General features: G+C 51.3%; 1 protein-coding gene across 18 annotated transcripts in view; it reads right to left on the minus strand.

The window, feature by feature from the left end:
- The window catches only part of MBNL1 (muscleblind like splicing regulator 1), a 111,429-nt gene that overhangs the window by 54,820 nt on the left and 42,880 nt on the right, over positions 1-13,729 (minus strand). Inside the window, exon 1 of one of the 18 annotated variants that reach the window (XM_072868606.1) lies at positions 9,461-9,903. The exons of the other annotated variants lie outside the window; for them this stretch is intronic. The gene's annotated coding sequence lies outside the window, so the exon portion shown is untranslated. Of the gene's footprint in view, positions 1-9,460; positions 9,904-13,729 lie in introns of those variants that run through there. 18 annotated transcript variants of the gene reach the window in all.

The following is a 13,729-nucleotide window of genomic DNA, read 5'->3' on the forward strand; positions in this document are numbered from 1 at the left end:
TTGCAAGAGGAAGAGGGAAAGCCCGGAGGCCCAGGCTCTGCCCACACCACGACAGCAGCACCCGAGGGGGCTGCGGTGGGAAGGTCGCATCTCTGGTCCCCAGGCACTGAACGTGGACTGCGGGCAGAAGGCTCTGAACAGCTCACAGCTCGGCGCATACGGGGTACCATGTGTCCTGCCTGCAGCTATGGCACAGCCCAGCCGAATTCCCCATGCTGCCCCATCTTCCTTTAAGCTTTCCCCAGGCCAGCGCTCATTAAATCCTTCAGATCCACTTGTTACCCCTGTTGCTTTCCTTCAACAGAGAGCAGGCGGCTTCCTCTTGCCCTGGTAGAGATCCAGAAGACGCCCATAATTCACGTCCCCGAGCCTGCAATACTAGGAGCTGCAGAGAACGCTGAGTCAGTGCCGGAGGCAGCTGCGGGGCCGGCAGCGGGAGCCAAGCCAGGCCAGCTTCGGAGGCAGCCCCCTGCCAAACGCTAGCCAAAGCACTCGCACCACCAGGTACACGCGGGCAGCTATTTATATGGTCGCAAACAAACGACGAGGACTTGCACAGATACCTTTTATAGTCAAAAAGAGGTGTTTCCTTCCACACACATCTAACGGCTGCTCCGGTGGCCCTTTGGCCAAACCGGCCGGGGCAGCTGCCCGCACCTACCCGTGCCGCAGACGGCTGGGCAACCAGCACGGCACCCAGCGGTGCTCCTCCCCGGCCATGGAGAGAGCGTGTCCAGTGCAAATGATCTATCCGTGTAAGTAAAACAGGGATAACATTAAATCTAAATACGGGCTCTGACACAAGCACTTACAGCATGCTTAAAGCCTTGCCTGCTCTTATAGAAGAAAACCTCTAGAAGTGGATAGGGAGAAAGCCTACAGAAATGAGAAGTGCTTTGTTATATGGCCATTGCTCGTCAACATAAAACCCATGGAGCCTAACTGGGAATGGGTACTGTTCCATATAATTCAGTAGCTGACAGAATTCAGCACATGCAAATTAAGACAATTAAAATTAATACATTTTACAGTGGTACAGTGCTGCCAAAAAGAAAAAAAAACAAAGAGGGAGCTGCTCTCCCCCGCGCAGCCAGGCCTGCTGTAGTCTGTAGGTGACAAGTGCTTTAATTCCACATGAGAGAAACTATGTTCCATTCTGTGTTATTTTTCATGCCCAATTTCTTCTGGGCGCTATTCATTTTCTGTCAGCTTTATCTCTATTAACTTTTAGAAAATGTTTCTCTGAAGGAAAGAAAAATCTTAAACTTCTCTGAAGAGAACGTATCGCCACAGCGTCCTGCAGCACAGCCGGAGGAGCGGGGAGGGGAGGTGGCAGTCAGCTCCATTAACTTTGCCAAACAGGCTCTTTTCCTTCCATTTTACTGTGCCAGCAGCATTTCAAATATTACTAGTTAAAGAATTTAGGTATAAATTTCAGATATTTTTATAAATCAGCTGATTTTCAGAAAGGCTGAGTGCTTCGTATCCCTCATAGTTTGTTGAAACGCCAGTGTAATTAATGGTACCCCGGGCACAAACACCACAGAGCTGGCAGCGGCTCCGGCAGGACGAGCCTGTCCTGCCGCAGGACCTCAGGACCTGGCACTCGGATACTCACTCCTCTGAGACACAGCAGCATAGCCTGGTGGCCCGTGGCCCCTCCCGGGGCACCGACACCCCCCTGTGCCCCACTGGCTCCCGTCCCACCTTCCGAAAAACAGGGGAAACGCCTCAAGTTGTTTCTAAATGCTCGGGATGTCTGAGCAAGCCCTCGGTGGCAGAGCAAGGCAAGGGCCCGAGTCAGTTACACACGGCCACCCCAATACACAAAAATAACTTGTTTATTCCTCCTGATGTGTTATTTTTACAGCGGCAGCTCCGGGTATCCACGGTGGTTTGCTGCCGCTGGTCCCAGCGAAGGCACGCGGCGGGGGCCAGCACGTGAGCCCCGCAGGGCCCTGGATCGGGGATGTCCCTGTCTGGCCTGGCCATCCCACCTCGGTGCAGAGGGCTGCCCTGCGGGGCTGGGAGAGGTCCTCGTACCCGGGGGGGTCTATGAGAAACATCTTCAGCCACTGCCCACCCTGCCAGCTGTGCCAGGCACACGGAGAGAGCCATCCTCCACCTCCACCCCGCACCAGCCAGCGCCTCCATGCTGCCCTTGGAGCTCCAGAAGGAAAGCCTTCGCCTGAGCTGCTGCTGCCGGAGGAGAAACATTTGATTTCCAATCGTCTGGAGGAAAGCCCTTCTAAATCAAAATGTGCCCACGGTTTCCAGCGAGGCAGAAACAATTCCTTCATACACACGAGCAGCGTTTATCAGCTCAAGACAGCCGAGGACAACTTAATGATGCCCACCCTGGCTGCACCAATACCATTGCTTAAAGGAAGAACCAACGTGCAACTTTCCTTCTGCAGACTGAACGCTGGTTCACAGTGCATTCCTGGAGTAACTAGTTAAAGCTCTTCTGGGATTGACTTCTCTTTATAAATACTGGGTTTGGTGGATACAAGTCCAACTGAGCGAATTCGAACATCTGTAAGGGCTGCTAATAATACAGCATGGCTGGTGAAAGGTACGTGGGAACGCAACGGAGCTGGAGCGGGACAGCAGCAGAGGAAGCTGCTGGCAAGTAAATATTGCTCAACACGACACCAGTATTGGGGAAAAACTGACAGAGTGTAATAACAGGAAGCTTAGTCACTTCTGGACAAAAAAAGCAAAGCGTATGTGAGAGGGGTGGGAGGGGAGCTGAGCAGCAGGCCGGAGCGGCTGGGCTGGAAGGGCCCGGAGAGCGGAGCTCAGCTCGCAGGACAGGCAGGCACGGGCAGGGGACACGCTCTGCCGCGGTCCCCAAAGCGGGCGGAGGAGGGCTGTCCTGCCCGGGTGCCCCCGCGGGGTGCCAGGCCAGGGCGACGGGCAGCCCCGCTACAGCAAACCCTTCGCCAATACTGCAGGGTCTGCTGCCAGGGTCTGCTGCCAGGGTCTGCTGCCAGGGTCTGCTGCGCAGGGTCCGCTCATCCCCAGGCGACTCCAGCTGACGACTTGTGATAATGACTGAAGTTAAACTGTGACCTAGTTAAACCACATCCCCAGCTTCTCCTCCGCCTTCCTAAGCACGGAGAGCACCACAACTGCTCAGCTTGCAGACAGATAAGCAAATAACTAGGGCAGGCCAAGGAGGGCTGAAATACAGCAGTTAGAATTTAAGGATATATTTAATTTTGAACCATTACCACTATCATTCAAACCTGCCGCAGAACAGCTTCAGGAGGTGAGTCAAGTACGACCGATGCGGCACAGGACACCCACCACCTCTCACAGTGATCGCTCGCTCCCATTAGGCACCGCCACAGAAACGGCGTTGGAGGTGACCAGCGGCTGCATGGGAGTGTGCGAACCACAGCCGAGGAAGGGACCCAGGCGGGGAGACGACGGGCAGACCGCGGACCATCACACCAAAGTGTAACCCTGGAGAACGTTTTGCTGGTGTATAGAATTAGCACATTTCTGGCAGCTCTCAAGCAATACGGTATTCAGACCATAAGGGTACTTTGCAGAAGCCTCAGAAGTGGGGAGAAAAGTTGAAAAGAAGATTAGATTTCCCTGATGGCGATCTTCCACATTGACAAGTACTCGTTACCCTTAAAATACGGTCTGCGCTGCTCACTGATGAAGGGATAACGGCACTGGATGTTAGTGAAGGGACTATGCTAGAAAAACACAAATCTCAAATTTTACTACATCATCTGGAGAAGCATGCATAGCAAGAGAGAAAGACAAATTTTAAATAATTGGAGGCTAGATTAAAAAAAAGGCACCCAAACCATGCCAAAATTAAGACAAGCTTGATTAATAAAGTTTTTTACTACTCAGGCAAATAAGGGAAGAAAAGGATGTAATGAACAAACAGTTCAGCAGCAGAGAAATACAAAAACTTAACCGAGTTTATGGTTTAAAAATTACTACAATGATGATCTGTCTATAATTCAGATTCCAGTGGCAAAAAAAGAGAACCAGTTGATATATTTGATATCCGGAGGAAGAGGGAGAGTTAAAGAAAGTTACCAAAGAACAACTTTAAGCAAGCAAGGGTAGCAAAGGAAAAGTGTCATGGGCAAATAAAGGCTGATACATCGGGTTTGTTTTACCTAGCAAGTGTGTGCTAAGGCACAATAAAAGCTTCTTAACCAAATAAACAACCTGCCAGCCCCTGCAGGCTAACCGCAGCTGTGGCAAAATCAAGCAAGTGGGTGTACGGCCAGAGGCCTGGGCCAGTGAATCCAAGCAGCGGAGCAACACGTAAGACCTCACATAAAGCACGATACGTTTTGGGACGCACTTGTCGTGTTTATTTTAAAAATAACAAAACCAAACACAACCTTGAAGTGGTATAACAGCTAAGTGGAAAAACAAAAGGAGTGAGAGGACACCGATCTTAGCCGGTGAGAAGGGAAGCTTGCATTGCCTCCTTAGAAACGCGCACCCTAGGGACACACCACACGTGCGGCGTGGCGGGGAGCGGCTGTGAGGGAGAGCACAACAGAGCACGCGTGTGGAGGACGGGCCAGCGCAGGACGAGCCCAGCAGCACGGCAGGAGCACTGCCGGACGCCGCGGCACGGCCCTGCCGACACGCAGGCGGAGGGCAAAGGGCCGGCCAGCGGGGCGCCTGGGTGAGGTTGGCCGAGCAGAGCCAGCATTGCCTTTGCAAACCTCACCCGGCGGACACCGTGCACAGCCCGCGCTCGCGGCACAATGGGCACAGGGCGGCCCTCCACAGACCAAAGGACCGGGCAGTGCCGCAGACGCCGGCCCCTTTGGGTCTCCGCTGCTGGTACCGTCCCAGCTGGACAGCCAGGGCAGGCCAGCAGCCAGGAAAGCTCTGGAAGCGGCTCCCTGGCCACGGGCGGCGCAGGACGGCGGCAGAGCCGTGGGCGAGACGGTGGGGCTCCGCAGGGGACGGAGCAGGATGGCTGAGCCAGGCGGCACCGGGTCCACCAGCCCAGCCTGTTTCTGCCCGGCTCTGGAGGGGGTCACCCGATGCCACAAGTACAGTTTTGTTTAATTTCTAATTTGTGGTGGCCAGCTACGGCTCGCCTTCACCACGCAGGAATGAAACAACACCCGAGGCACAGGCTCAGGCCAGCATCCGGCTCCACCGCCAACACGCCGTGACGTGATCCAATAACCATTAACACTGGGACACAGAAACACTAACAAACCTTGAAAGTTTCAACCCATACCGATGAAGAAGTTCTTGCTCAGAGCTCTGCACTGCACCGCCTGAAGCAAGGGGAATGGCAGGAGGCTGCTGACCTGGCAGCAAAGCTGGACTCAACAGGCCCTGTATTGGTCACAGATTTTTTTTTTTTCATACAGCTAGGGAATATTTCCTGCACTAAGTGCTTTCCAGGCCTCACAACACTGATATTGTAGATCAATATTTTACAAAGACAAAGCTGCGTGACGGATGTATGCGCTAATTAAACCATATCTAACAAGCAGCGCTGCTGTAATCACACACTCTGTATCCCTTTTAGCTTTTACACCAGAGGTTTGGCCTTGCTCACTTTCTACATAAAACAAAACGGCAATAACTGTAAGTCACAGTGTGCAAACAAAGATAGTATCTACGCTGTCCGTACCAGTGCAGTGCAAATACAATTAAGCCTACGGGAAAGCATCACTTACTCTCAGGAGCTCTCTATCTTCTCTCTGTTAAAGCCCCTGTACAGGCTTTATTTTTAAAAATGCAACTCTTTGTTAGAGGAAATACATACATAGCATAGACCCACGCTGTCAGAAAAGTGCAATAGCTCTCACACTTGAGGAGCTGGGACTCTGTACAGCCCCAACGCTGGTAACACACGGACCACACACCGCAGCACCGTCGTGGAGCAGGCTGGGAGCTCTCGGCACAGTCGGGGACGGTGATGGTCTGTCCCCCTCGGCTGCAGGCATGTCCCTGCACCCCCCGCCCGTTCCCAAGGAGAGGCTGCTCGCTGGCCTTGGCACCGGCCAGCAGCCCCAGCACGATTTTGAGATACACGCGTTGTTCTTGTTGGAAAGGACCCAGGTAAAAGCCCATACATCCTCAGAAACGTGGCTGCAGGATGAATATTCAGTATCAAAGCCTTGAAAAGCTGAACTCTGTTGAAGTCATGTATTGGGAGGGAAAAAAGGCAGTGATAGCTCAGAAAAGCTTATGAAGTATGTGACAATGACATTAGAGGAGCAGAAAGTACAGATAAACAGCAGAAACTGTTTTTCAGCATCTGTCTTACAGGTCTTACAGTGCATCTGGGCTCTGAAGGAACAAAGAGGTGAAGATTAATCTGCCCTTGCTGTTTTGCTTGGGTTGTTGAATAGAGGAGGGCAATGGACATAAATTAGTGGGAAACACAGATGGCAGGATTTATTTTTCTAAAGTTAAGTAATTACAAAATATGCCAAAATACTGCTTTGTGCTCAGAATTCCCTTTAATCGTTTATTTTCACATGGGCACTGACAACTGAAATGTCCTGTCACAAAAGCAAACTGTGTAGACAGAAGCAGCAGCGTTCCCCCGGACGGACATTCAGTTCCCAGGTCCCTTCAGCGCCCGGGCTGCGGCAGCAGGCTGCCCCGGGGGCTGGGGGGTCCCACGGGGGGTCCCACCCACCAGGAGGAAGGTACAAAATCTCGAACGCAACAGTGAAAAGCGGGGGGGAGCATTTGTTTTACAGAAGCAATCTTTCTGTAGCAAGTGGCATTCGTACTAATGGCAGTTTAAGTTAAGTTCAGTGTAAGACAGTTCAACAGTTCCACTACCTTTCCCGTATACACTGAGAAAAAGAAAATACAACCTCTGCAGATATTATCTGTAGTGCGTACGAGCTCAAAAACATGCCTATGACCCGAAGACTTGAATGCTCTCGCTTGAAGTGTTCAGCCACATAGCTGGTGGGAAATTAAAAATTTTCCATGTGTGGGAGCCAAGTGAACTGATGAAACAAAAAGTAACATTAGGAAGGAAGACCAGCGTATCATGATCTCATTTGAGAAGCACTTTTTCCCTAAGTTCAGCATGTGTGAGGCAGAATCAAAGTCACACACATGAGAGCATCGGCCTCGGGGCTGGGCTGGAGAGCTGCGTTACAGGTGTTCGCTCTTCAAGAACATAAATTCTCCTTTAATATATTTCACACAGATCTATGAGGGAGGAAACTAATTTCTCAGTAGTAAAAGAAAATAAAAACACCATTAAATTCCCTTATTTCCCCCCACCTTTTATTAAAAAAAAAAAAAAAAAAAAAAGTGAGACCAGATTGGCTCCAAAAGTAGTAAAACAAGAAAGAAGTGAAATAGCAAACGAGAACTTTCTACACTACAACCTCCCTGCAATAAAACAAGTTCAAGCCGAAAGCTTTGCCTACCACTGCTGCCAAGCCGTAAAAGCCCCAGCGAGGTATTTCACGGGATCTGGGGATGCGCGGCTCCCAACAGCCGGTGCTGTCCCTGCGCTGCCCCGGCGCTCGCATCCCGCTCCGCTGCGGCACCTCCAAGGGCAATGGCGAAGGACAAGACACGGCTTCACCAGCACACGCCTCCCTCCTCTTCCTCCGCTCGGATGAAGCCACTTAATGTCAGGCTTCTCAGCAGTGCTGGCAAAATTAATTTTCCCACTCCAAGAACGAGGGCTGGAGCCTGTCCGCTGCTGTCACGGGAACAGGAGGAGGATGGAGAAGGGGAGGGAGAAGGAGAGATGGGACCAGAAGCCAAGACAAACAGAAAGGAGGAAGAAGGCTGGAGGGAGAACTGGCATTGCTGCCCGTGGTTGCTCCCACCGCTGTTCCAGGCGGTGCCCCACCATGCACCATCCTCCTCCTCGGGCTTCACTGTAATGACAGCAAGATCAGAGAGCAAGGAGGACCCCAACTGCTGATGCCTTCATGTGCTCCTGGACTTGCCCCATCGACAGTATGTGAACTTGTATCAGGCAGGCCCTTAAAAAGAGTGCCCCGTCCTCCAGTGAGTGCTCAGCACTGAGTGTTTCTGCCTGGGCATACAGGGCCCAGCGCCCCCCAGCCATCGGAGCCCTCGAAGCGACACAGCCATACCACTGCCACTGGAAACCCCTGCCTTTCTCAGCTCCCGAGGGCCAAGACATTTTTTAAACAAAGTGAAGGAGCAGAAGCTGAACTGAGTAATTTGTCAGGTGATCAAAACAGAACTTCAGTCACTTCGTAACATTTAACTGCTTGTCATTTAAACAGAACAGAGAGAAAGAATGAAGCAACTATGGATGGTGCTGGACAAGTAACCTTCTGCTGTACTCCAGACAGCAATAAAATCCAGCAACGCTTTCCAAATTTTAAAAATTAAATATGGGTTTATTTTTAGTAACTGCTCCTTTCAATTTGTTTAAGCACAAAGCAGAGTTTCTTAATTCACAAAAGGCCTTTCCAGCTGCTGAAGGCTCCTTTTTACGCACAAGATCAAAGTCAATACACAAAACACAGCAGCCTGAAAAAACCTTGGAGGAGCCACCTGGCACCAGCTGCTGCAATTGCTGGAATAATCCATAGAAAGGCCAAGAATTCAAGAGACATGGGACAAAACTGCCGGCGTCTCAGGATGCCGCCCCAGTGACACACGGCCACTTTATCTCCTCGCTACAGGCAGGGTCACAGGGTGTATCACGACGATAACAACTCTCTGTCGTCCCAAACGACCGACCTCTCATCGCGAGGGAAATCCCCGTTCCCGTCCGCACCCTCCTGCCCAGCGCCACACGAGCAGCACCGCGCCGCGTTCGGAGGCCAAGGGCTGCGCGCTCCTGCTAGGCCTCGGCGGTAACGCCCTCAGCGTCACCGCCAGCTCACACCGCGGGCGTCAGAAAGGCGTCACCGCTGCACCTGCCGAAAGACTGACGGCAGTTCTCTCCAGCCTCGAGCAATGTATACGGGGAACGAAATTAGGAAAACATTACTTTTCAAAAAGTATTAAAACCAACCATCAATGTACTGCAAAAATACATGCAGCAGTAATGCCCGTCCATGTGTACAAACCAAGGAAACCCACCACAACCAACCATAACTTTATCGGAACACATGCACACAGAGACAGAAAAAAGTCAGACAGGAAAGGGACATTTCAGCTCCCGAGCCCTTCTGGAATCAGCAGTAGATAAAGTGTAAAACCAAGAAAGTAATTTTGTCAGTGTAATTTACATCATAAGGTTTAGTTTTTAAAAATGGTCATGTGAAATAAAATAGATTAATGCCAAGCTCAGCTATTTTTCAAACCAGTGCAGTTAATAAGGGAGAAGAACATACATAGAAATAAAAATCAAATTACTTCCAGGGTCTTTTTTCCCCCCTTTGAATAACAGTAGGTACATGAGACAGACTGCACGGTGAGACTGGCCTGACGGCAGGCAGATCCAAGAGCCCGTTTGAATACTACCCTGACCTACCTGGAGCGCAGCGGGCTCACTACGTCCGTGTTTTCCACCCGTACTGCAGTTGTTGGTTCTGTGCTATTTCAGCAGACTTGTCTGGTGGTCCAGCAGACCTCCAGCACCAAACAGCCACGCATGGGGAGAGCTGTACTGGGGTGCTGACCTAAAAACCCAGCGTCGTCCCAAGCAGAGTCTGACTCTGAATTACAGCGGGCCGCCCTCGCTGCCGGGGCACGACTCGCAGCCCCGGAGCACCCAGACACGCCGCGCGGGTGCAGACCGCCGCAGGCAGCGGAGCCAGTCCTGCTCACCACACGCAGTGACCGCGTCGGCGGCTCCGGAGGGGAAGCGCGAGGGAGCTGAGCAGTGTGCTGCGTCTACCCCAGCCGTGCCGGGCCAGGGGGGTAAAAACTCTTCTCCCCGTCAGCTTTAAACCAGCAAACGCCGCAGACGCAGGAATGAGACACTCTTGGGCACCTGCCGATCCTGCCAAAACTTCTGGCTCCCAACGCCCACGGCGCCTGCGGAGCTGCCAGCAAGCCATGCTCATCGAGCCCAGTCCCAGCCTACTGGGGACACTGCCTTTTCCCCAGCCTCAACTCGATGGAGGAAGGGGATGTCTTGCAGCAGGGTGTGAAAGGAAAACACTGACTAAGCCTTAGCTTTTGTGAATGTTTTCTTCTTCCTAAAATGTTTTTTTATGCTTCAAATACTTCACTGTAAAAGTTTTCTTTACAGACTTTGCCAGTCTAGGGTTTAAGACAGGTGTTTTAAAAAACTAAATAAATAGTTTATCTGTTGCATTTCCTGTACTTTACTAAGTCTTTAAGCTTTACCACTGGGAAAAAAAAAATAGTCAGCGGGTGTCTAATCCTACTCAGGTCACTTGGTGTTTCCCCTGTGTCTTTGGAGGGAACAAAACTCTCTCCTTACCCCAAAGCCCTGCTTCTGTTAAGCACTTCCCCTGCCTTTCACCCCTGTGTGCTGGGGGGAGCTCCCTTTTGGTTTCCTGCACGCTAGTTAACTGACGCCAAAAAGAAACCACGTACAAGAGAATTTTGAAAAACAGCCTGACTTAAAAAGCTATACATGATACAGATGTATAGAAAGCCAGAAGAAAGCACTGCACTATGATTAGTAAATCATGTAACAGTTGGAACACCTCTTGCTCCCGGCATACACATTATGCCAAAACACAACACGGGTATTACAAATAACTATTGCTGATGTGTGTACACACACGCGCGCGCCTGCTCCCAAGGACCGCAAGCCTGACTGCTCACAGCTAATTAATGAACACCACCGCTCTGTGCCTGGGTGCCAAACGCCTTCATCGGAATCCACCCCCGTCGCTGGAACCTCAGAGCAATTTTGATAACAGATCTACTTAAATTTCATGATCCTTTCCAGCGTTTGCCTGGATCTAAAGCCAGTCAGCTTGCACACAAATTACAAGAGAGCCGTGTTGTGTAAGCAGGGCCGGGAGGCACCTCGCAGCACATCCTCTGTGGCGCGAGGCCGGGCTTCATCGCAGGCGGCACTGGAAGCACCGCGGCACGCGCGGCCGCCCGGGGGAACCGAAAGCTGAGCATCTCCTGAAAGCTGCTCCCGCTAGCGCAGGGCCTCCGCGCCTCGCACCGTTGGGCGGCAGTGATCGGCCCCGACAAACCCCCCGAAGCAAGACAGCTGTAGAAGTTCACTCCTCCTCTCCCTCACCTGCCTTCAGTGAACCTTGCTTTGTGTTATTTTCTGTCATTAATCTGTGATGTTCACATACATACAGACATATAGATAATATATAGTACATACTGAGCACTTATATACAAATAGTACACGGTGTGTACATACACATGTATGTATAGCACAGGGTAAAACACTTCGTTGAAAGCTTTGTAACAAGTAACTTTAAACTTCCACTGTAGCCCCTGTTTCAGTGTCTAACCACTTAGGCATTTACGCATCTAAAATCACCAGAAACATCTAAACGATAAATGTGAGACAAACACCGTGTAAAAATATTTTACATTGTTACAGACATTAAAAGTATCTTCAGCTAATGGCCTGAAACATTAAGAGGCAGCCTCTGCTTCCCCTCATATTTTCAGTGCCTTACTTAAGTAAGCCAAATGTTAAAAGTTTCCAGCAAGGCAAAATTAGGTGCACTTTCCTCCATATTCAAAAAAATCCATCAACAAGTATTAGTTTTCTCTTCAGATATATTTAAAAACACACCAGTAACCATGCTTGCGACTAGGTACAAAAAACTGTCTTGAAAAGAGCTGGCAGAAACTGAGAAGAAATGCATTTTCTCAAGGAATTTAAGAGCCTTTCTGTATGCTGCATCCAACCAACGCATCGCCCTGAGGAGCTTAGTTCTCGACGTCTCTTTGTGTTTTACTCTTTCTGCTTCTTCCCCTTCTGTCTGCTCACACTTTTAAAACAGAGTCCTTTCTCCTCTGGTACCTTTCAGGTGGCGTAACAGCATCTGACCTCCTTCAACCTCATGCCTTTTTTCTGTCTTCTGTCTCTCCTTTGAATTCCTTTCTTTATTCTGCTTTGTCTTCTTTTCTACTTAGAGATTTAATCACCTCCTTACACATTTTATTTCTATAAGCTGAAGAAGGCCCGTGGTCGTCACCTCCTCTTCCCCTTTGACTACTTTCTTTTTTCACTTCCCTCTGATGATCTCCATTTCCGTGCACGTTGAACGTGCCCTCTCACCGATGGCCTGCGCCATCTCACCCCCGAGCACCTTCCCCAGGACCGGGCTCAGCCCCGGGGCGAGGAGGGGCGGCTGAGCCCGGCCACCACCGCCACAGCCCATTCTCTGCTCAGGGCCTCAACCACGGTGCGGTGGCCAAGAGGAGCCCGGCAGCGCGGGGGCCACTTTCCCGTGCCGACCGCGGCCCCCGCGCAGACCCCCTGTGCCGTGCTTGTCGGAGGGGGGTAAAGCCGGGAAGCTAACAGCGCCGTGATTTACCTCGGCGCAGGGGTACGCCAGCGCCGAGCCCCGCGTGGGGAGGCAGCAGTGGTGACGCTCCCCCGGCCACGCCGGTGCCTGTCTGCGGTTTCGGTGAGGCAGCGGGCACGCCAGAGGCGGCCATGCCTCCTGCGGTTCCTGCTCGCAGCTGCAGCCGGGCTCCCGCGCCCGGGGCCAACCGTCGCGGCAGCCGTGGCAGGTGCCCGGGTTCCTGCAGGAGCCCAGCCGTGGCGGGGGCCGAGCTCAGAGGTCTGTGGAACGGGGTTAGCGATCCCCACCAAGACAAAGCCCAGAGGCGAAGGCGCCTTCGGGAGCAGGAGGACCGGTCCCACCGTTACGAGAGGTTGCCTGGCACCGACCAGCCCGAGAACATCGAACCCAGCCATCGCTACAGCCAGACGCCCTTTGGATAGCTGCAGCCTTCTGTCTGAACGGGGTTTTTTCCTCCGAGATGTGACGTGGAAACACACAGGCAAAGAAGGGGTGAGGGACCAGCGTGCAGCCCGCTCTGCTGATCCATTCAGCCCCGCAGCGGCTCCTCCTCTCGTCCCCCAGCTCTCCTCCAAAACCCAACACATGAATACGCTATCTGCTTTCACTTACAGCCAAATGTATTGTAAAAAATGAGGCAAAATGGCATTAACAATGTCCCAGTTCCTTAGCTGGCTACGATAAGGCCATTTACATAAAAATTTGAGCACCCAAATGTCTTTGTTCTTCCAGCCTTGAATTCAAACAAACCAACCAAGCCCCTCCTTACGGAACTTCCTGCAAAAACGTGCCTTTAATGTACTACAGCAAATAAAAATAGATCTAAGAAAATTGGTTTAATTTCTTATATAACAAATAGAATGAGAGTAAAGAAACTTCTGATTTCAAGAAATACTTTAAAAAGGAAGGAGTAAGTGCAGTATATGCATTCAAAATCTTGCATACAGCAGCTAAAATTATGTTCTTCCTTCTATACACAGTTGTACATATTTTAAAGAAACTACTTGTAACACATTTTGTTCATCTAAATATTCATGGCTCCCATGCTGTCAACATTTATGTACTTGAAAAAACACTTGCTGGCGAGCTACCCCCGAGAGTGAAGCGAACACGGACTCCGGGCACTCCAGCGGGGCCACGCCGCTCGCTCAGTGCCGGCCGGCACCACAGAGCCCAGCGCGGATGGGGCACGGCCCGAAGGAACCGGTGTGCCGGGGCAAACGAACACCCTGCCACCGCCCGTCTGACCAGGTCCTCCACGCGGGCAGTATCGTGATGATAGTTAAATGAATATTAATGATGATTAACCACTT

The sequence above is a fragment of the Ciconia boyciana genome, chromosome 7, assembly GCF_034638445.1.
Source record: "Ciconia boyciana chromosome 7, ASM3463844v1, whole genome shotgun sequence".
NCBI classification, from domain to species: Eukaryota; Metazoa; Chordata; class Aves; order Ciconiiformes; family Ciconiidae; genus Ciconia; species Ciconia boyciana.